We start from the raw sequence: 21,168 nt of genomic DNA, 5'->3' as shown, positions 1-21,168 counted from the left end.
TATCTTTGTAAGTTAGTTACCGGTAGCTTGCAATTGGAGAATAAGTTAAGGAAGAAGTGCTATATAAGACCATCAGAGACAGGAAAGTCATATTAAATATTGTGGAAAGTGAGTAGTAAGTGTAGATTGGGAGAGTGTCATTCTTCCTCTCAAATTTGGCTAGGTTGTAATCGGTGATCTCCACTGTGATAATCATCAATACAATCATATCATTAGTTGTTCTTCCTTAATCCTTATTACTCATGAATCACCTTTTCTTCCATTAATCTTACTGTTTTAGATCACTAAGCTCTGTTAATTCATGCACTATACTAACTATACAGCTCTACAAAATAGCCAACAGTTAGACGGAGCTAAAAAGAAAGCTTCAAGAGACGTACCATTTGTCAACTACTAAGGTTGTTCAACTACTTTATAGTACAAACTTATGTGCCACTTAAACATGCAAAAGGATTCTTAATATGACGTGATACTAAATATATCAATCAGGCATCAGAAAGGGAAAAAAACGGTCTAAAAGAAACATACACCTTCCCCGGAAAGTATAATGCAAACGTTTGTAGACCGGGGTATAGGGAAAGACCTACAGAATTCAAAGAGCATAATACATATTAATTCAATTTAGTGTACAACTAAGCACATGATTGTTTTAGGTACTAGCAAAATCGAGTCAAAAACCATACCCACCAACACTAAGGATCAATTTTGTCCACAATTTACTCAAATTGCTCTGTTTAAGATCATCTTTATGATCCAAGCTTCCTCCTACGCATAGATATATGCCAGAAAAGAAAACTTTTTGGTCCATTGATCCCATTATCAACGTCCAAAGACTATTCATAAGCCTCAAACAGTGATCACATCAAACAAACAAAATCCAAGTGCTTCTGGAGAAGTTCCCTCCTAAGTGAGTTCCGAAAACTCCAACATATGCAACCTTACACTAACAATAACAAAAATCCCTATTTGTAAACATAATGGAAAAGAAAGGTGTGAGGGGGTCGAAAAAGCACGAGGCTAATGCGTGACCTCGTCCCTCGTGGGTGTGATGCTTCTCTTTGTCAAATCAAGTGTAATTGGATTTCCTGTGAGTTTAACCCAATTGACTAGTAATATAGGAGTCGCCATTCAGTTTTTAACGACAATGAGAAAAACTGACAAAACCCGGTTATCGTGACATAAAGGGAGTGCAATTATGTTTGACCACGATGGCCGTAGGTTCCCTTGTGATCCCTGGTGGTGGGGATCGCTCAACGTACACCCGCAGGGTAGAGATTGAGGGTTCGGGGGACTGTAACTACCGAGAGGAGTACTCGCTCTTCGATAACTCCAGAGGCAGGATATCCTTACTAGCTCAGCATAAATAATTGAAGGGACATGCGTTAACTATTAAACTAATCTGAGTTGATTTTAATAATATGCAACATATAGTACTAGATCGAACGCGATTATCTGATTTAGATTGTTTTAAGGGACCTAGCATGATAATCCAATTTCCCAAAAATATCATATTTATTAAGCGTGATCGAACAATCAGATTTTAGTTAGTTTAACAGTTCATAAAAGGGCGAGGAAAGCAATTAAACCATGGAAAAGGGACACATTACGACGCACCCTTGAGAGGTGCGTCATGGTTCTCAGAAAACTAACCCCTTTGACTTTGCTATTTCTCCTTTTATTTAACGAATCTCAAATTATGGGACAGGATACATTCTGTTCGATTTATGGATCGATTGCGACAGAACGCGTGATCAGTTTTGCAGCGTGAGGCTTAGGCTTAGGGGTTTAGAGTCAATACTCAGAATAATAATTGTGTTGTTGCGTGCTTTTCACGTCGAACTTAAGGCCCTATTTATATAAAAGAGTTCGTGGAAAGATAGAATTGTAGAACTCTAATCCTCGAGGAATTAGGAAAAAACACGTCCCAGGTATTTTAAGCGCCCAGGGCTGGGCGTCAAAGATTTCGGTGCCCAGCTCTGGGCGTTGAAAATAGGATCCATGCAATTTCAGCGCCCAGGGCTGGGCGTTGAAATTGATGTTTGGGCCGTTTCTTTGTCAGATTCGGATTCCTAGAATCCGGAGTATTTGAGATTTAATTGAGTCTTTTAGTGCGTATTAACCTTGTGACGGGATGCGCCTGGGCCCGTTACGAACTTGTGGGACTCGATTCTCGACTGTCCTAGATTACGGTCAGAATCCCACATAAGCCAACTGTTGGGCTTGTAATGTTTAAAAGTTTGGAGTCGCCACCCTATTTTATCCGATAGGGACCGGATTTTTGAAATCATCATTTTCAGGGGAAAAATAATTATTTGATAAAAATAAATTTCCGAAGACAATGATGGCTCCTTAAAATAAAAGGCTTTTTTCCTATGAGATCTGGTCTTTTGAAATCAAAGAGTAAGGTCCGGGGTATAAGTTAGGAAGATCGAACGTCTGGAACTCGTCTCTCCCTCTGTTCTAAAACAGGCTCCTACAATATGTTGTCCCTATTTTTCTTACAATAATTGGTTATGATCATTCACAATGTTATTAACTTAATGCATAATGTCACATAATTTACAAGTAGTCAAACACACTCGGAAGCAATATGATATAATATATGATGAGATAAATCTGGTGATGTATGGCGGGTTTGAGCGTTAAAGTTGCCCTACGTACCGTTCATTGTGGGATTTGAATCCACTCCCGGATCAAAACCCTACGTAGTTCTGACAGGTATCCCTTCCTATGTGGTCAATTCCAATGGGTGAAGGGAAATAGAGTGTTGGATAACTCAAGACAAGGTTGGTAATAGGTCTTTAACTGACTTGCTTTTGGGAATCAAATCGTTCCATTAAGGTTGTGGAAATCACCCCGATTAGTGACACCATAAAAGTCTTATGTGAAAGACAACTCAACGATAAAATGCGTCCCGATTGACGACTTTTGGATTGACTTGTTTCTGAAAAGAAAGTTGTTTTGGACTTTGTGACTTGCTTATTTTGGGTTGAACTTCACTCTATTGAGGATGGATAGTAATGTACTATTTGAGTGGGTTTTGAGGTAATGTGTTTGGGGTTTATGAAATTGACCAAATAAGTTGGGACACCTGATATGGCCTAAAATTGAATAATAGTTTCATAATAGAAATCATGTCATACTAGACTGAGAGTGATTCATTATAGGTAACAAGATTTGATGATAATAGGATTTAATCACTTCACAATCCTATATGACTAAATTTCCAATTTGACCCGTTTATTCAATTCAAGGTCATAAACCATAAGTCACTAGGTTTATCTCATGCAAATGTGAAATGATATATGGATCAAGCATGCAGAGTGATTTAACCAATTTAATAAAAAAAAAACACTCGAATAATTTATTATTAAGAAGTGTGCATGAGATAATTCTTTTGTTGTTTTATTACTTTGATGATGGAACTTTAGTTTACAAGTGCCATAAATAAAATAAATATTACAATAATCAGAATTCCTATCTAATGAGAAGCTTCAAGTCTTGATTCCTTCGCCTTGAACTATGTTTCCTTGACTAGTCTTCATATTTCTTCGCCTTGGATGTTTGGAAAGTAAAGACCTAAGTAAACAAAACTTATATTTAGATTTTTTTAGAATTTTCCACTTTACTTAACTTAACCTAAATTAATTTTAGGTAAGTATAACGAAGTGGTAAATGGTTTGGAGTATGTATACATACAAAATCTGTTATCTAAGAAAAATAGGAATTTATTTTGGGTAAATCGGATTTTATAAGAGAAAACTAATTTTCTTTTAAAAAAAAACTGTTGAGAAAATTACATCTCGTTGAACTTTAAATTTAATCCCAAGACCTCCCGAACTCGGATTTGAGCGTTTGATACCTTTTTGGAAAGATCTAAGTGTTTTCTTTAACGTGTTAAAAAATAGTTTCAAACTCAGAAGTAGATAATTTATAAATAATTTTTCATTAAAGCTGCTCCTTTTTTAGACCCTGAAGTGAATTTAAATTATAAATTAATTATTTGAAAACAAAATCACGTTTTTATTTTTAAAATAGACTTTAGAAACATTTTGGAGTCATGTGTATAAAAAGCTCAGATTTTAAAGTTTATTTGATATTTTTAATAAAATAAAACTTATTTATTTGAAACTGTCATTTTCAAGAAACTGTATTCCTAGATTTCTGTTTTTGAAAATCTAATATATATATATAAAGGGGAGTTTTTTGGAGAGATTTTAGAGCGTCCACGTAGGATTGTCCAGTCACATAATTAAATATTAATTTTATTTTTAAATGATAAATAATGAGATAAAATTAAATATAATAGTAGTCAAATACTGATAAAATACAATAAGGAATAATATTATCAGTAAAAGTATAGGATAATTATTATCCTAATCAATAACACGTTTTTAAGATAAACTTTATAGGTATTTTAGTTTACACCAAAAACTCATTGCTATAATTCCCTATATAAACAAAGCATCGTCACTTCTCATCCATCACCAAAAAAAAAAAAGTTTGAAGCATTCTCAATTGTTTAATTAAGTTCTAAACAAAAATATTAACTATGGGTAAGGGTGGAAATTATGATGTTCCTGCTTCCGAAAACATGGCCGCATGGCTTCTTGGGGTTAATAACCTCAAAATCCAACCTTACACTCTTCCCGCACTTGATAACGAAGGGCTATTTATGACGGGCTCAAATCCCGTGACAGGATATCTAATTGTATGTGATGAGTTAGTCAATTATGATAATCATGTTGTTATTTTAATACTTTTACCCCATAAAAAAATAACAAATCATGTATTGATCCGTGCATCGCACGAGCTTAATTCTAGTATTCTATAAAATTGAATAAAAATCGTGTGGAGGTGGGAGAGGTCAATTTATAAAGCTTAGGATTTTGTCCTTCTATGATATTCTTTGAGATTTTAGAAAATAATAAGTTAACCTACTCGAATTTCACCAAAGAAGAAATCGGAACCTGAAAAAGACAGTTTTGCTAGTCTGAAGTTTAGGATTTATTGTGATTTTTCTAAAACTTATTTTTGAAAATTTCCAAATGTCGTGGTCTTCAAAATACTTCAAGCTTCTGTAAAAAATTTCTTTTATGAATTTTGAAAAGTGAATATATTTTATACAGTTATCAATAAAATTGACAAAAAAAGAAAATGAAGAAATTGGCTAGTATTAAAGTTCCACCATCTTTCTGTTGAATTTTCTTATGCACCTTCTCACTTTAATTTTGTTTTGATAAAAACATTTTTTGGTGATCAACATACGTAAAAAAACACACTTCACATACACTCACCCTCGAGTCTCACCCGTGGTCGGTCAAATTCTAGTTGGTTTCCAAATTAGGTAACCGGCACGTATAGTGCCCTAACAGGTTATAGAGCACACATAAGAAAAAAGGTTAGTAATTTATGAAAAATAATTGGAATTCACAAAAATAAAAGAAACAAGAATATTACCTTTGGCTCTGACTAGCAATGTTTGAGAGATTAGTCCAAATGATCAATCGAAATAAAAAAGTGACTGCAAAGTGAATTGTCCAAGAAAATTGAATAACTTCTTTTTTTGATTTTCTGAATATTGATATTAATTAAACTAAAAACTTGTTTTTTTGATTTTTTTTTATTTTACTTTAACTAAAACTATTTTTTGACTTGAATGAAACTATTTTTTTTTCTTACTGATTTTTTAGAGAAACTTAAAAAGCAAGTGAGTGAATGAGAGCTTTTTTTTTAAAGAGCTTAGAATGATGGGCGTTGGGGCCTTTTAAGTGAGAAAAGATGATGGTATTTATAGGGGTGGAAAGGGACTAAGTTGCAAATATACAATAGTTGAAGGTTATACGAAACAAAAATAGATTAGTAGGAGGATTTTGTGAATGAATAAGCAAATTTGAGTAATCATGACTTGATTGACCCATAACTGCTTTTGTTTTATTTGCCAAACTGATAAGTTATACTGTCCTTGAGCTCAAACGGGCTAAACAAGGTACGCGTCTTAGAGAAAAATGAAGACCAGTAGCGTCGTTGGCTAAAGAATGTGTTTTTACGGCATAATAGATCAAAAATAAGATAATTATTTTGGAAAGAGGTTTGTTTGTTAAAAGAAACGTCGGGTGTTAGAAATGTAGGCCCATTATTACGAAGAGAGCGTCATATGAAAATTGGTTATATATACATTATTTTTTTTACCCGATGGCTCGTTGTAATACTGCGTATTAACAAGGTCGTCGTCACATTGTTTGAACAATAACGTATTATACCCCCTCTTAATAGTAATAGTACTTTTGGGAGATAGTATTTCACAGGGAGCACTTTTTAAGAGTATTACTCTCATGTTGTATATTCCGATATAGATACTACTCTTTTTAAAAGCGCCTAATACATCCCATATTAGTAGTAGGGAGACTAGTAGTCGTAAAATATATCAGTTTCGCCATTGGATAAGAGAAGAGAAACAAAAAAAAAAGTACGTATACCAGTTGTGTCCAATACATGAACTTTCATTTCTAAACAGATCAAAAGACGTTATATCAAAACTTACACCCTGGTAAGTATCATTTGTAAGTATCATTTATTGATACTGTACAAGGGAATCATATCAGTTATTTGCAGTAAGGAATCACTCAACCGATTTATGGATGCAAGTTCATCAAAAAACGTGACTTGAAAAATCGTCTCTGCGGCTTTTCACTTTGATTGCTCGTGAATGAGCATGTGATGTACTTCACGTACCGCCTGATATGTCATTTGATATATCATGATTTTACAAATCAATGGCTTATCAAACAAATTTATTTGTCCTCATTAGTTTAGGGGAAGGGGAATGTACACACGTGTAGATTTTTCATTTTTTGGTCTTAAAGTAGTTTGTCTTTTAGGTAGGTAGTTAGAACTTAGTTAGTTAGGAATTAGTTAATTAGCAATTAGTAAATAAGAATAACTAGTTAGTATTAAAAAGTAATGAGTCTTAGTTTAAAAGGCGTTGTTTTGTTGTAATTAGCCGGTCTCGTATGTTGGTACTTGGTAGTGTTACGTTAGTAAAGTAATGTTAAACCGGTCATAGCACGTTATTATTCCGGGTCCTAGGAATTGGAGTTCTTGTCTTTTTCGGGTATAAACTCATAGTAACATATAAATTTGTGCGACCCTAGACATTTACACAAAACACCTTAAGCAGTGATATTGGATTAGGGTAGACACGAAAATCTTTGCGTGTCGCTACACATAACAAACTCGAATTAAGTTATTGTTAGCGTGTTGACGTATTATACGGTAAAATCAAAGTATATTATGCAATACTGAATACGGAGTACTCCTTTATAAAAGGAGATTACCCCTATCCAATTCACCACTCACCACTTATTTCTTATCTCCACCTTATCCAAAAACATCAAAATCCTCCATTTTCACGGCACCCATGGCTCCCAACAACCAAGATCAACCACCTCCTTCTCCTTTCGACGAGCATTTTCGGATGCTAACTTTGTATTTGAACTTGCTCATGGCGTTATTTGTGCTACTAGTGGCGCTCGTGGTTTTCATAATTATGAACAAGTGAAGCTTGGAGGTTTCCGGCACGAAATGCGCACGATTTGATTTGTACTTCGATTTTTTTTTTTTGCTATTTTGGTAGATTAGAAGTACACATTGTAAGGATTTTGGGCATTTAAATAAAACGTCTTTGTTTTATTGTTAATATTTTCGGACTTTTAATTACTACCGTTGTTACTCCTTAAATCGTCTTACCATTACCGCCGAGGTAATGAACAAAGAAACTCGATCAAAAATTATACTAAAAAAATATTTTCCTTGACAGAGGATCATACAAAAATTGGGGATCAAAATTTGGTGTCTACAGAATGCCCCTCATTGATCGAGTTTGGAACAAACGATGATCAATGTTTGATAAAAAGACGCAAAATTTTGATCTAGAAGGAAAGTTTTGAGGTAACAAGTGCTTGATACTGGTTGAAGAACCAGCTCGAATGGACTCCGAATAGGTGCGAGCCAATTGTCGGCTCTAATTGCAGTTGAAAGAAAACTGGCTTTAATCAAAACAATGAGATCCAATCATTGGTTTGTTGCGGTTGAAAAAGGAACCGGCTCGAGAGATCTCAATTAATGTTTAAATTAATGAGACTTGATCAATGCAGTTGAAAAGAACTGGCTTAGAAAATCTCAATTAGTGAGACTTAATATGGCGGTTGAAAAACCGGCTTGTAAAGGACTGATTAATTACTTAATCATTTCCTTATGTGTGTTTGAAAAACCACATGATAGGTCCAAGAAGAATAGAGTTATTCATCCTGAAACATTGCAACTGAAAAGTTGGCTTGAAATGTCGCAACTGAAAAGTTGGATGAGTTCGCTTAATCTCGAGAATTGTTTAGTTGGTCAAAGCTCGACTATGATGTTCGGATTTAAAATCGAGGGGTTTTTAACTTGATAAATTCAGAATGGATTGAAGGAATTAAGGAAATCCATGACTAAATGGCTTGTACAAGGCCACGTATTGAGCGAAACCCCTTCTGACATGCTGATTTGGGCAAAACGTCAGATATTTGGTCCGACGCTTGCATGAGACTGGATGTGTTAGTGATTACGTTGAAAGTCAAAATGAAATCCATATAAAAAGAAAACATGATTGTGTTTTTTTTTCAAAAATGGTCGAAAATTTGAAAATTTTGACTTTCAGGCGAAAACGGGCTTAAGATAGCGTTTTCAGCTTGTGAATTTTGTGTTTGTTCTAGCAAATAAAGTTTGTAAAATATTTCATTTCATTTCATAAATGTATATTAAATGATTAATAAAGGTAAAATCAATGCAAAGAACAGTTTAGAAAAAAACGATGACGAAAATATGCAGATTTGACCTGGTATGACCTGGTTTAGGACTTGCAAGCTCTAATGGTGTATTAAAGATGGGATTGAAGACATATCCTCATCATTAATATACTTTTACAACATGGGATCATAATGGGAAAGGATTTTTGGGTATCATAAAAGAAAATTTTAGGAAAAAGACGAATTTGACGTGGCTTAGCTTGACTGGTTGCATGGCTTTCTTGTAAGATTGTCATGGCTTATGGGGAGGGTCAATATTTCTGATTTAAGAAGCTTTGAAGACATAAACATTAGTATATAAGTCGTGGCTTGGCTAAGCATGAAAATCAAATCCTTTACCTCCTTGTAATTCAAGCACTTTGAGCGCATTTTGAGTGTTCCTTCTCTTCTTGCCCCCTTTTCAATACATCTTCTTGTAATCATGGCCATGAATGCTAAATTTCCAAATAACCTAAGTGATATGAATGAAGTGGATTATAAGGATTTCTTGCATTCCATGGGAAAGGAGGTTGCTGACGGGCAATCTGGCGATACCAAGATATTCTTTGATTCCCTTCTTCCTCTTCTAAAACTCCCTCTTTGCTATGATCTTATTTATGCATCCACCAGGTGTTGGGATGAGAAAAAACACGTTTTTAACTTTAATGGTGAAGAGATGGTTCCCATGGTGGAGGAAATCGAGGGTCTACTATGTTTCAAAAAGGCGGACAAGCCGTTAGTTATCACGACAAAATGTAGCTCCTTAACTTGTTATCTGCGTGAGGTTTTAGGTCTTTCCCACTATATATGATGGTATGACTTTCCATCATGGATATTCTATTCTTATTAATTGTGTTCTTGAACCTTTTAGAGCCAAGGGTACTAATCTCGAACTTGCTATTTCTTATGGCTCGGCTAGAGTTAAAGCATGCATGATTGCTCTTATGGGTCTATTGTTGTTCAAAGAGGATCTTGGGCTATGTGACAAAAATGTGGCTGGTTATGTACCCCAAGTGTCTAATGGGCGTAGGCTAGGACCAATAATATTAGGAGAATTAGTCCTAAGCCTTGATCAACAAAAGGAAAAACCGTTCTCTTTCATGAAAGGGAGTCCGCTAGTGCTTCATTTGTGGCTAATGGAGAAGTTTAAGTTGGTGAATCCTTTGAGAGCACTTACTTATCATCCTAAAATCATCCTTTCCAGAGGATGCTCCAATCTATATCGTGAGGTGAGGGATAATAACAGGTGGAGTTTAGCGCTCTCAGGGGAAAAGGAATGGGTGACTCCACATTTAGTTATCAAGGAAATTGTGTATAGTACCGCCAATAAGAGGGGTGTAGTTCTTCCGAGTGTCAAGAAGATCACTTTCTATTATCCATGGAGGTGTCTTAGGCAAATTGGGCAGTGGCAAACCTTCATTAGGGACCTTCCCACTGACGACTGCACAACTCATTGGATTGATGATAAGTCGCTACTACAATTGCTTATTGCTTGGGAGCGAACAAAGAAAATTCCATTCCTTCCCGTTTTAAGGTACCCAATCGTTGATGCTTGCTATGAAAAGTGGAGTCGTGGAGATTTGGGAATGTATAAGAGGCCTAAAACGGAGGTTGAGTCTTCAAGTAGGGTCATCAAGAAGATAAAGAAGGAGGAGTGATGATAAGAAAAAATGGCTTCCTAATGGTTGTTTGTTTATTTATTTTTCTTATTTTGAAATTGTATTTCCTATGGATGTAATACTTGTTTAGGGACTGCCTTAGCAAGCTTTGTAGTGTGTTTAAGTATTAGGCTTAAGGTAATTTTAAAAAAAAAGAATCAATGTAATGCGGGAATTCGATGAAATAAAATGAAGCCATTAAGAATGTTTTTCGTTCTAAAAAAAAATCTGCATTGCACGATTTAATTAAGACCATAGTGACTTGTTAGTTTCCGAGATTGAATCCTCACATGATAAGGCCAAACATGCACTTATGACCATGGATGCAAAACAAAGTATTCACGCAAATGATGACACTAAATTACTCTAGTAATGCAAGGGACTTATAAAGATTTACACATGGTAAGTTTTGAATATCTTGTGATGGTAAAATTTAGAAATATATATATATATATATATATATATATGTACGTACTGACGTACATATACAATACATCACGTTCTTTTTTTTCTTTTTTTTTTTGGGCTTCTCTCTATTCTTTTCTTACGATCCATTTATTGCTTAGGCCTTTTTCTCTCATTTCTTTTCTATTACTCTCCTTTTATGCCCTTCTTTTTTTGGCCTAACGGATCTTGAGAGTTAAGTGGCATACATCAGGTGAGCTAATTGCCCCTTGACTAACGCATTGGCCTTCTCTCCAATGGCTGGGCCAGTGCCTTTTCAGCCTAAAAAAATAGGATAAGTGAATATGTAATGGATTTCACCTTTATTTTTGACCGAATCCATGTGGATTGCCTACGTATCCCATGAGAAGGGAATCAGGTCAAAGCGTAGTTCAGGATATTACGAGGCTTGCTTTTCTAACTAATATATCTGAAAGCTATCTTACTCATACTAGGATACATCATGGATCATACGATCATAAAAATACTAGACGTAATATTTCTTAAGCTGGTCAAGGTTGGTAAAATGGAGGAATTTGTCGCCGTTAAGATCGACCAGTTTCACTGCCCCTGCTGAGGTGATGTGTTTGACCAGAAATGGGCCTGACCAGTTAGGCTTGAATTTCCCACGAGGATCATGTATTGGAGCCCGATTCTCTTTCAAGACCAAATCTCCTTCTCGAATGCCCCTATCTCGCACTCTTTTATTGAAAGCTCGCGCGATACGTCGTTGATAAAGTTGGATGTTGTTTAGGGCCTCCAACCTTCGTTTGTCTGCTAGGGCCAGCTCGTCGTACCGAACCTTGAACCATTGATCTTCGGATATCTCGCTTTCATTCATAACCCGGAGTGATTGAATTTCGATTTCCACAGGAAGGACAGGTTCCATTCCATATACTAGAGAATACGGAGTAGTCCCTGTTGGAGTCCGAATAGAAATTCTATACCCCCAAAGGGCATATGGTAATTTGTCAGGCCATTCCCGGGTTTTTTCTGTCATTTTTGCAATTATCGTTCGAATGGTTTTGTTGGCGGCTACAACTGCTCCATTGGTCTGAGGACGATAAGGGGAAGACTGATGATTTCTAACCTTATATTTCTCAAGAGTTTCTTTTAAGTGCCCTTCAAAGTGAGAGCCGTTGTCAGAAATGATTTCAAAAGGCACTCCGTAGCGACATATGATGTTGTTGATCACAAATTTGGAGACTTGCTTTGCCCCTAGCTTTGCATATGACGCTGCTTCAATCCATTTCGAGAAATAGTCAACAGCAACTAAAATGTATTGGTGTCCGTTCGAGGCTTTTGGGTGAATTTGTCCGATGATATCTATACCCCAACTAGAAAACGGCCATGGAGAAGTGAGATTATGTAAGGAGGTAGGTGGCATGTGATTGAGATTTGCGAAAAATTGACATTTCTTGCAAGTCCTCACAAAATGGACACAGTCGCTTTCTAAAGTGGTCCAATAATAACCTGCTCGCAAGATTTTTCGAGCTAGCATCCTGCCATTCATGTGCGGACCGCATTCACCACCATGGATTTCTCCCATGATCTTTTGTATTTTTTTCGTCAACACACAATTGTAGAGTTCCATCAAAACCCTTGCGGTACAATCTATCTTTTAGTATTACAAAGTGAGCTGCCAATCGCCGGATAGCCAATTGGTCTTTTTTATGACTCTCTTCAGGATATCGACCGGTGATTAGAAAATTTTTAATATCAGCATACCAGGCATCTTTATCATCTTGCAAAGTCAATGCAACAATCATATGTTCAAGGTTGACTACCGGTGAATCACTTTCCTCAATAGTCACAGCTCGAATTTTTACGTTGTTTTCCCATGTTAAATTTACCGCTAAGTTTGCTAGTGCATCCGTGAAACTGTTTTGCTCCCGGGGAAGATGCTTGAAGTCAATATCTTCAAAGTACGGAATGAACTGTTTGAGATACTCGGTATACATTTGTAATCTCTCATCTCGGACTCTCCATACTCCAATTATTTGAGAGATAATGAGGTTAGAATCTCCATATACTGTGAGGTATTTCGCCCCTGCCGCTAAGGCTGCCTTAACGCCATAAATGCAAGCTTCGTACTCTGCCGTGTTATTAGTCGTTGGAAAACTCAATTTCACAGAAAAAGGGATATGAATTCCATAAGGATCAATGAGCAAAACACCCGCGCCATTGCCCCTTCTATTAGATGCTCCGTCAAAGTACATTTTCCACCTAGATATCCCAATGTTGAGTAAATGTTCATCTGGAAACTCGTCATCAAATTCATCTCCTGATATTGGTCCATCAGCCAATGCTTCAGATATCGCCCTTCCTTTAACAGATTTCTGGTTTACACATTGAATATCAAATTCTGAAAGCATTGCATGCCATCTCGCGAATCTCTCAGTGAGAATTGGTTTCTCAAAGATGTACTTGATAGGATCTAGTCTTGAGATAAGGAAAGTTGTATGAGCCTGTAGATAATGTCGTAGCTTCTTAGTGGCGTATATGAGGGCGATGCAAGCTTTTTCTAAAGGATTGTATCTGGTTTCATAATCCAAAAACTTTTTGCTGAGGTAGTAGATGGCAATTTCCCTTTTGGTGCCTTCTTGGTATTGAGCCAATAACGCTCCCATGGCAGTTTCTGTGACTGTGAGATATAAAATCAAAGGCTCTCCCGGCTTGGGTGGCATTAATACTGGAGGATTAGAGAGATATTCCTTCATCGAGTCAAATGAGGCTTGGCATTCTTCATTCCATTTTTTCGGAACATTTTTCCTCAACAGCTTGAAAATCGGTTCACATCGAGTGCTCAGTTGCGATATGAACCTGCTAATGTATTGAATTCTTCCTAGGAATCCCCGAATTTCTTTTTCCGTTCTTGGCAGAGGAAGTTCTTGAATGGCTTTCACTTTATCGGAATCGACTTTGATCCCATCTTTGCTGACAATAAAGCCCAACAGTTTTCCAGAAGTAACTCCGAATACGCATTTTTGAGGATTCAATATCAAATTATATTTTCTAATCCTGTCAAAAAATGACTTTAATGAACTTATGTGCTCCCCTCGATCGTGGCTTTTGACAATCATATCATCCACGTATACTTTAACCGTATCATGAATAAGGTCATGTAGAATTGTTGTTGCAGCTCGTTGATAAGTGGCCCCTGCGTTTTTTAAACCGAATGGCATTGCTTGGTAACAAAATGTTCCCCATGGGGTGATGAATGACGTCTTTGGCATATCGTCTTCTGCCATGAGTATTTGATTATAGCCCGAGAATCCGTCCATAAATGAGAACATGGCGTGCCCCGCGGTACTATCCACCAGTACGTCAATGTGAGGCAAAGGGAAGTAATCTTTTGGTGATGCAGCGTTTAGATCCCTGAAGTCGATACATACTCTGACCCTTCCGTCTTTTTTGGGAACTACCACTATGTTAGCCAACCATTCAGGGTGTTTGATTGGTTTAATAAAATTGGCGTCGAGTTGTTTCCGGATTTCTTCTTTGACTTTTAGACTAACTTCCGGTTTCATCCTTCGGAGCTTTTGTTGCTTCGGCTTGCTGTTGGGATAAAGAGGAATGCGATGTTCGGCAATGTTACGGTCAACACCTGGCATATCTGCATATGACCATGCAAATACATCTACGTACTCCCTAAGCAATGCAATGAATGCAGTTTGTTCCTCGGGGGAAAGTGAGGATCCTATTTTTACTTCTTTTACACTACTATCAGTGCCAATATTTACAACTATTGACTCTTCCATGGGCATCATGCATGACTTAGGCTCATCGAAAGATTCATTATCAGATAATTCATTATGATCAAAATTAACTTCTTGCATGCAAATATATTTAGGTTTATTAATACACTTAAGGTCTTCATTTTCAGAATAATCAGACTGGGTATGAAGGGATGATTGGCTAGACGATGAACTATCGGTTTCGTAACCTTCCGAGGTGGAGGAGTGGGTAAGGTGTGGATTTGAAAGATGCTTGGGGATTGGATCACCTAAAACGGGTGGAATGTAAGCTTCTTTGTTCTTGAGGTGGACATTGCCTTCAAGCTCAATCCTTGTATTAACCGGTAGAGTAAGCGCCATTGGATCAAGATTTCCTTCATTTCCAAAGTTCGTAAATAATTGTCTCAAAACTCCTTGCTTCAAATATTCGATCCAATCAATGTTCTCTTTAGGCTTAGGTTCCTTGTATAACCATTTTTTGATTAATTCCTCATCTCTAGCTTCAGCAAAGAAGATTTCTAGTCCTGGAAGTCTCTGCTTCTTAACTGGGTCATACCATGGTTCAGGAAATTCGTAGTAGGGCTCGGTATCGTGTTGTAATACAAATTGCCCATTCAATGTGAGGGATGGTTTCTTAATGACGTGGAGGTCCTTGCTTGGATCATACCCCAAACCATAGCGATTTTGCTTCTCCATAATGGGGATTGGATGTTTCATGCCTTTGCCGTCACGACCTAAACCTTCGCCTGGGATATATCCCATCTTCATCATTAATTGAAGGCCTTTGGTGAGGGGTTGAAAGGTATTTGTTTTTGGGTATTGGCTTGAAATATTTGGGTGTAGAGGGTGGTATGTCATTTAGCGGGGATTGAGGCTTCAATTCAAGGTGATATGCACTTCAAGGTTTTCACCTAAACACAGGATACCCAAGGTCAAAATCATGAGAGAAAGAAGATAGGAAAAAGAAAAATAGAAATAATAATAAAAGAATGTGAATGCAAGAAGCGAAAGTACACGACTTATTGATTTGAAAATTTGACTTTTTAAAATAACGTCATACTTTTGAAAAGAAAAAAAAATACTTCTACGGAACCAGAAAGATTGTTGGAATTTGACTCTGTTAGATTAGATAGGTGATTGTTAGAGGATCACAGTTGTTTCTTTTATTTGTTGGATAGTAACACGTCGTTTTGCTATTTTTTGGCGTTCATCTCCATTCCACTTATGGTATCCGAATGATTACTTCTTACTCCTAACATCAATAATAAGGAAAATAAAATAAAATAAAAGAGTAGGGCCTGTTTCCCTTTTACACATTTCTTCCGTATTGAACGTGTGTTTCGTGATAGGATTATGCACTCATGTTGTTTGTGCTAACATGCCCTTGTGAGTCAAGTAGAGTTCTCCCGTATCTTAAGAGCTTTGGTAGGGGCTCTTTTCCTGTTGAAAGAAAAAATTGTTAGTTGTTTAGGGTCGCACCAGAAGGTTGCCTACGTATCTCCACGTGTGTAGTCATTTTGAATAAAGTCTTATGAGTATTTGTGCATGTGATAAGCAGAGAATCAGACCCGTCGTAGTTCTGTACTAAATAAAAGTATTGTTTTGGTTTATTTAAGCAGCTGAACTCATAATTTGAGTTGCCTACGTACCCCCAACGATATAGGTGGGAAGTGTCAAAGGAAGAAAAAAAGAAATATGAAGGGTGTTTGAAATGAGGGATTTTAGGGGATCAAGCTGCACGTAGTTCTCAAATGGGGGATAACGATTTTTGTGTTTTTGTGTTTTTTGGCTTTTGTCTTTTTTTTTTCTTGACTTTCTTTTGTTTTTTGGTTTTTTTTTTTTGTTTTTTTTTTGTTTCATTACAACGCCTTAGCTTCTTTCAGACAGGAAACGCATGACAATATTCCTTCCTTTCTTTCCCTGGTGTCTTAGACCTTAGATGAACCTTTGCCGGCCTTCTCTTTATATCCATCAAATTCAAGAGCGTATAACCATTTCGCCCATGTCTTGCAGACCTGAGCACATGCCTTCTTAGTGTCTTTGTCAATTCTATTCAGGAAGATATGTGGTTCCATAATCGATTGGATGGAGGTCACAATAGTCGCGGGCGTTTCCTCATTGTTACTATTCACGGCTAAGTTCTCGTCATCCATCCAAATGGGCTTACACTGGTTGATCGATCTGCAATATCGGGGTGGAGGATCCCTTGATTCTGCCAAAGTTAGTCGTCCCATCTTTTCACTGATCGGTTCACGTGTCACAAGCTCAATGGGATCGCCTTCATTTGAACAAGTTGACAAAACATTTATGGATACTGATTCTTTATGACTCAGGTGTGATATTTTAGTAATCCGGTTAATGCGCAGACGAAGAGCGTGGCATTTGTCAGTGTCATGCCCATGGAGTTGATGATAGTGGCAATATTATGGAGATCAGGTCCAATGGGCTCAGCTCCTGGGCGACGAGGAAGTGGTTTGATAATTCCCTTGTCAAGGAGTCCTCGAAAAATTTCTGACGGAGACGACCAACGTCGTGATGAAAGAGGTTGGAAGTGGGTTTCTCTTCGTCTAGGTCTTGTAAGTTGAGAGTTAATCTCCCTTTGTCTGGGTCTTGCATGAACAGAATCAATAATGCCGCGATCAATGAGGTCTTGAATTTCACACCGGAGATCATAACATAAGTCAGTTATGTGACCATATTGATTGCAATAATCATAATATTTCTCCATATTCGTTTCAAGTGGAGGTAAGGCATGTACATATCCTTTTATTCGGAGAACTCCTTGTTTGCGTAACCGGCTATACACCACACTTAAAGGTTCGTCAATTTGAGCAAACACTCTTTTGCTTGACGACTCGGTATACGGGTTCACCTTTGGTCTTTCGTCAAGTAGCTTGTAACTGTCAATATCAAAGCCGTGTTGTTCCATATGACTGACATCACCATATCTTATCGTGACCATGCGACGATAATAGTAATCATTAAGGTTCCTTAAGATTATCAGCATGAACTCTCTATCGGTAATGGAGTGTCGGAGCTTAGATCTTTTCTGGGAACATCTAGAGCAGAAATGAGAAAACGTCTCATTATTTGTCTGTCTCGTTGCAATCAACGCGTGTTTCTCGGTTTCTCGAAAGCTTGTGCCACCTTTTCCCATTCTTGTCTAATAAGTGGGTTCAGAGTGCAGTACCATGACAATGCTGGTCCTTTTAAACTACGATCAAACAACTTAGGGAGATGTTCTTCCGGAATGCCCAAAGGAATTAAAACATTGGCAAACTTGTATAAATGTATTACTGGATCATCAGTTCCATCTGTTTTTTCCAATACCGGAAGTTCTTGATTCCGGGCATCATACCTGTACTCTGGGAAGGAGACTAATGCTTTTGTGCGGATTTTAAAACAGGAACTCGTAACATTGAGATCTAGATCATAGTCGTCATCTTTTGATCCGTCATGACAGCCTTCAATGCTATCTTCGTGAGAATTGCTACTATTCCAAGATTCACCTGATTGTTCTGGTTGCTCGTTGTTTATCCCAACATCTGGAGTTCTTAATTCATCTTCATCCGTTTCATTATGTGTTGGTCCTTCCTCATCTTCTCCTAGGTCTTCATCTGGGTCTTCTGATTCGTTGTGCATATTCTCATCGCCAGAGATATCTATCCTCCCATGATCAGAGTCGGTGCGAATGCAATATATATTGAATCCATCCAAACGAATTCCTTCTTCCTCATCTAGCTGGAGCACGGATTTTTCGACAGAGAAAACATTCACATCTGCCAAATCGCCCTGGATAGTGACTACTCCATGATCTGTAAGTAATTTCACCTTTTGATGTAAGGTTGAAGCCACCGCCTTATTGTCATGTAACCAAGGTCGTCCTAGCAGCAGATTGAAACATGCTTGAATGTCAATAACCGTGAAGTTCACTTCCCTGACCACAGGACCACACTCAATGAATAAATCTATGCAACCCAACACTTCTCGTTTTGCATTGTCGTACGCACGGACTATCTGGCTTGATAGTGATAAATCGGTTTTAGAGTGCCCGAGTTTAGCTAGGATTCGATAAGGGCACACATTGATAGCAGACCCATTGTCGACCAATACTTTCTGTATATTTCATCCATTACATCTTACCGTGATATGCAAAGAGTTGTTATGATTAGGATTCTCGGGCAGATCATCATTTGTGAACATAAGAGTGCGGTCCACACCATGGATGAGTCCTACAATTTGATCTGGGGTAATGGAAGGATTGATTGAAGCTTCCTCTAGGTGTTTAATCACGGCGGTTCTGTGGGGTCCCGAATGCCAGAGTAAATTCCATATAGAAATATTTGCGTTGACCTCTTTCATGCGCTTGATAGCATCATCCACTGCACCGTCTTCCTCGGTCAGTAACTCTTTTCCCTTATCCTTCTTCCGTAAAGCTTCTAACGGGTTGTCATCTTCTAGATAAGAAGGTTTGAAGTGACGTCCTGCTCGGGTCAAATGACTTACTTCTACTACCTCATCATCGCTGAGATCATCAAGGCATATAGGACGCCCGTAGTCATTCGTTGTGGTGGGATGGACCACGTTATTATTTTCAACAATAGTCATAGCAGAAGTGGAATCTTCATCTTCATCTTCATCACAGTCTAGAATGAAAAATGCTCCATCATACCCCAGCGTTCCACACATGTCACTAAAGGGATCTTTGCTGAGGGTGAAGTTGAGATCTTTGCAAGGTGTTATTTTAACCTTTTCCTTGGTCGAGAAATCATACATTATACATTTATAATTTTCTGACAAAAGTATCTCATACACACAGGGACTATCTCTAGTGATCAGCGTGGTTGGGTCGAAATCGTCGATAGTGGTGGAAATCATGTTTATGGAAACAGATGACTTGTGATTTGGGAGGGGATTATCTGTGATGTTTGGTTGGGAATTTTTGACTTTATTGGATGAGGCTCCAACAGAAAGCTTTCCCTCATCTATCAAGTCCTGTACACGATGCTTGAAAGCCGCACAACTTTCAATGTCATGTCCCTGCCCCTGGTGATATTCACAGTGCTTGTTTGGGTTATAGTTGGGGGGTGGATTCCTTGGTGGTCCCCTCGGGTTCAAGGGTTGGACGAGGTTGGCCTTTTTAAGCTTTGAGAAGGCTTGGGCGTAACTCATGTTCAAAGGGGTGAAATTCCGTTGAGGTCGAAGTTGAAACGCAGATGTTGTACTGATGTTATGGATCATATTCGTTGGTTTTGAAGGAGATGCATCATTGTTAACAACCTTCTTATTGCCTCCGTATCTTGGGTTGTACGAAGTATTACTGTTAAACTCTTCTCTTTTAATATCTCCCTTTTTTATGGCATCTTCAATCAAAGATCCGGTTGAAATCAAGGCCTTGAACGATGGGAAATATTGATAAGCCATTTGTTTCTGGTATACCGGGAGGAGGTTCTTGACAATCATTTGCAACTGCTCCTCTTCATTCGGCCTATTTATCATTTTGCCGCTTTATTTCTCCACCTTGTGATGAAAGATGAGAATGTCTCATTTGCATTTTGAGCCGTGGTCTCCAAATCCCTTCTTGTGACATCAATCTCCTCATTGTACTTATACTGGTTCGAAAATTCTCTCACAATATCAGCCCAGGTTGATTTCTTCGAGTTCTCTAAGTTCAGAAACCAATGCGAGGCAGCTCCATCCAAATATTGCTGAAATAATTGAGCCATAAATGGCTCTTCCACTCCCCATGGACTCATAGCACCAACATAAAGTTTCAAGAAATTTGTGGGACTTCCTGTTCCATCGAACCGCGCGAGGACAGGCATTTTGAACCCAATGGGAAGGCGCGCCTTGGGAAAAAGAGTCAACCCATGGATATCCATCCACGGCTCAGCTTGGGTCATGCCTTTCAATACTTCTTTCAACTTAGAAATCTCCTCTTCGAGTTTGGTCGGGAGTTCATTGTCATGATTACCTTGCTCAAGATGAAATGGTGATGCGACCTCTGAGTCAGGAGCTGGTGGGTGAGCTTGCACGTTCTGTCTTATGAAATTAACCACAGTCTGCTCAACGGTGTTTTGGCGATCTATTATGGACTGCATCATCCCTTTAAGCTCAGATAAAGGATCCGGATGGGGGCTTGAATTCTGATGATCATTGTCGGGATTCTGAGCCATATTGCTACAACTAGGGGACGAGAATATTGCCGATGTAGGGCAAGGAGAAAATTCTGCGGATAGAGATTTCTTGCTATGGAACGAAGTGCGGCGAATGAGCCTAGATCCAGCACGGGTCCAGGTGCAACTCCTGACAGAAAAACAAAAATAGCCATTGTAAGTACTCACTTGAATATGATGTTTAAAGTGGAAAGTAAAAACAGATAAAAATAACATAAAATAAAAAATAATCATCGGATATACATAATGATATTGATTTTATTTTTATTCTTAAGGAGATGAACGCCGATTTTTGAACAGATTTCGAGAGATTTGTAACTTTGTGTTT

The 21,168-nt window shown here is 37.8% G+C and overlaps 1 protein-coding gene across 1 annotated transcript in view; it reads right to left on the bottom strand.

The window, feature by feature from the left end:
• LOC130469574 (ribonucleoside-diphosphate reductase small chain A-like) overlaps nucleotides 1-21,168 on the bottom strand; it is a 50,638-nt gene that overhangs the window by 3,220 nt on the left and 26,250 nt on the right.

This window comes from Spinacia oleracea, chromosome 3, assembly GCF_020520425.1.
Source record: "Spinacia oleracea cultivar Varoflay chromosome 3, BTI_SOV_V1, whole genome shotgun sequence".
Lineage (NCBI taxonomy): Eukaryota > Viridiplantae > Streptophyta > Magnoliopsida > Caryophyllales > Amaranthaceae > Spinacia > Spinacia oleracea.
The sequence above is the reverse complement of the archived record's forward strand: the minus strand, read 5'-3'. Positions and strand labels throughout refer to the sequence as shown.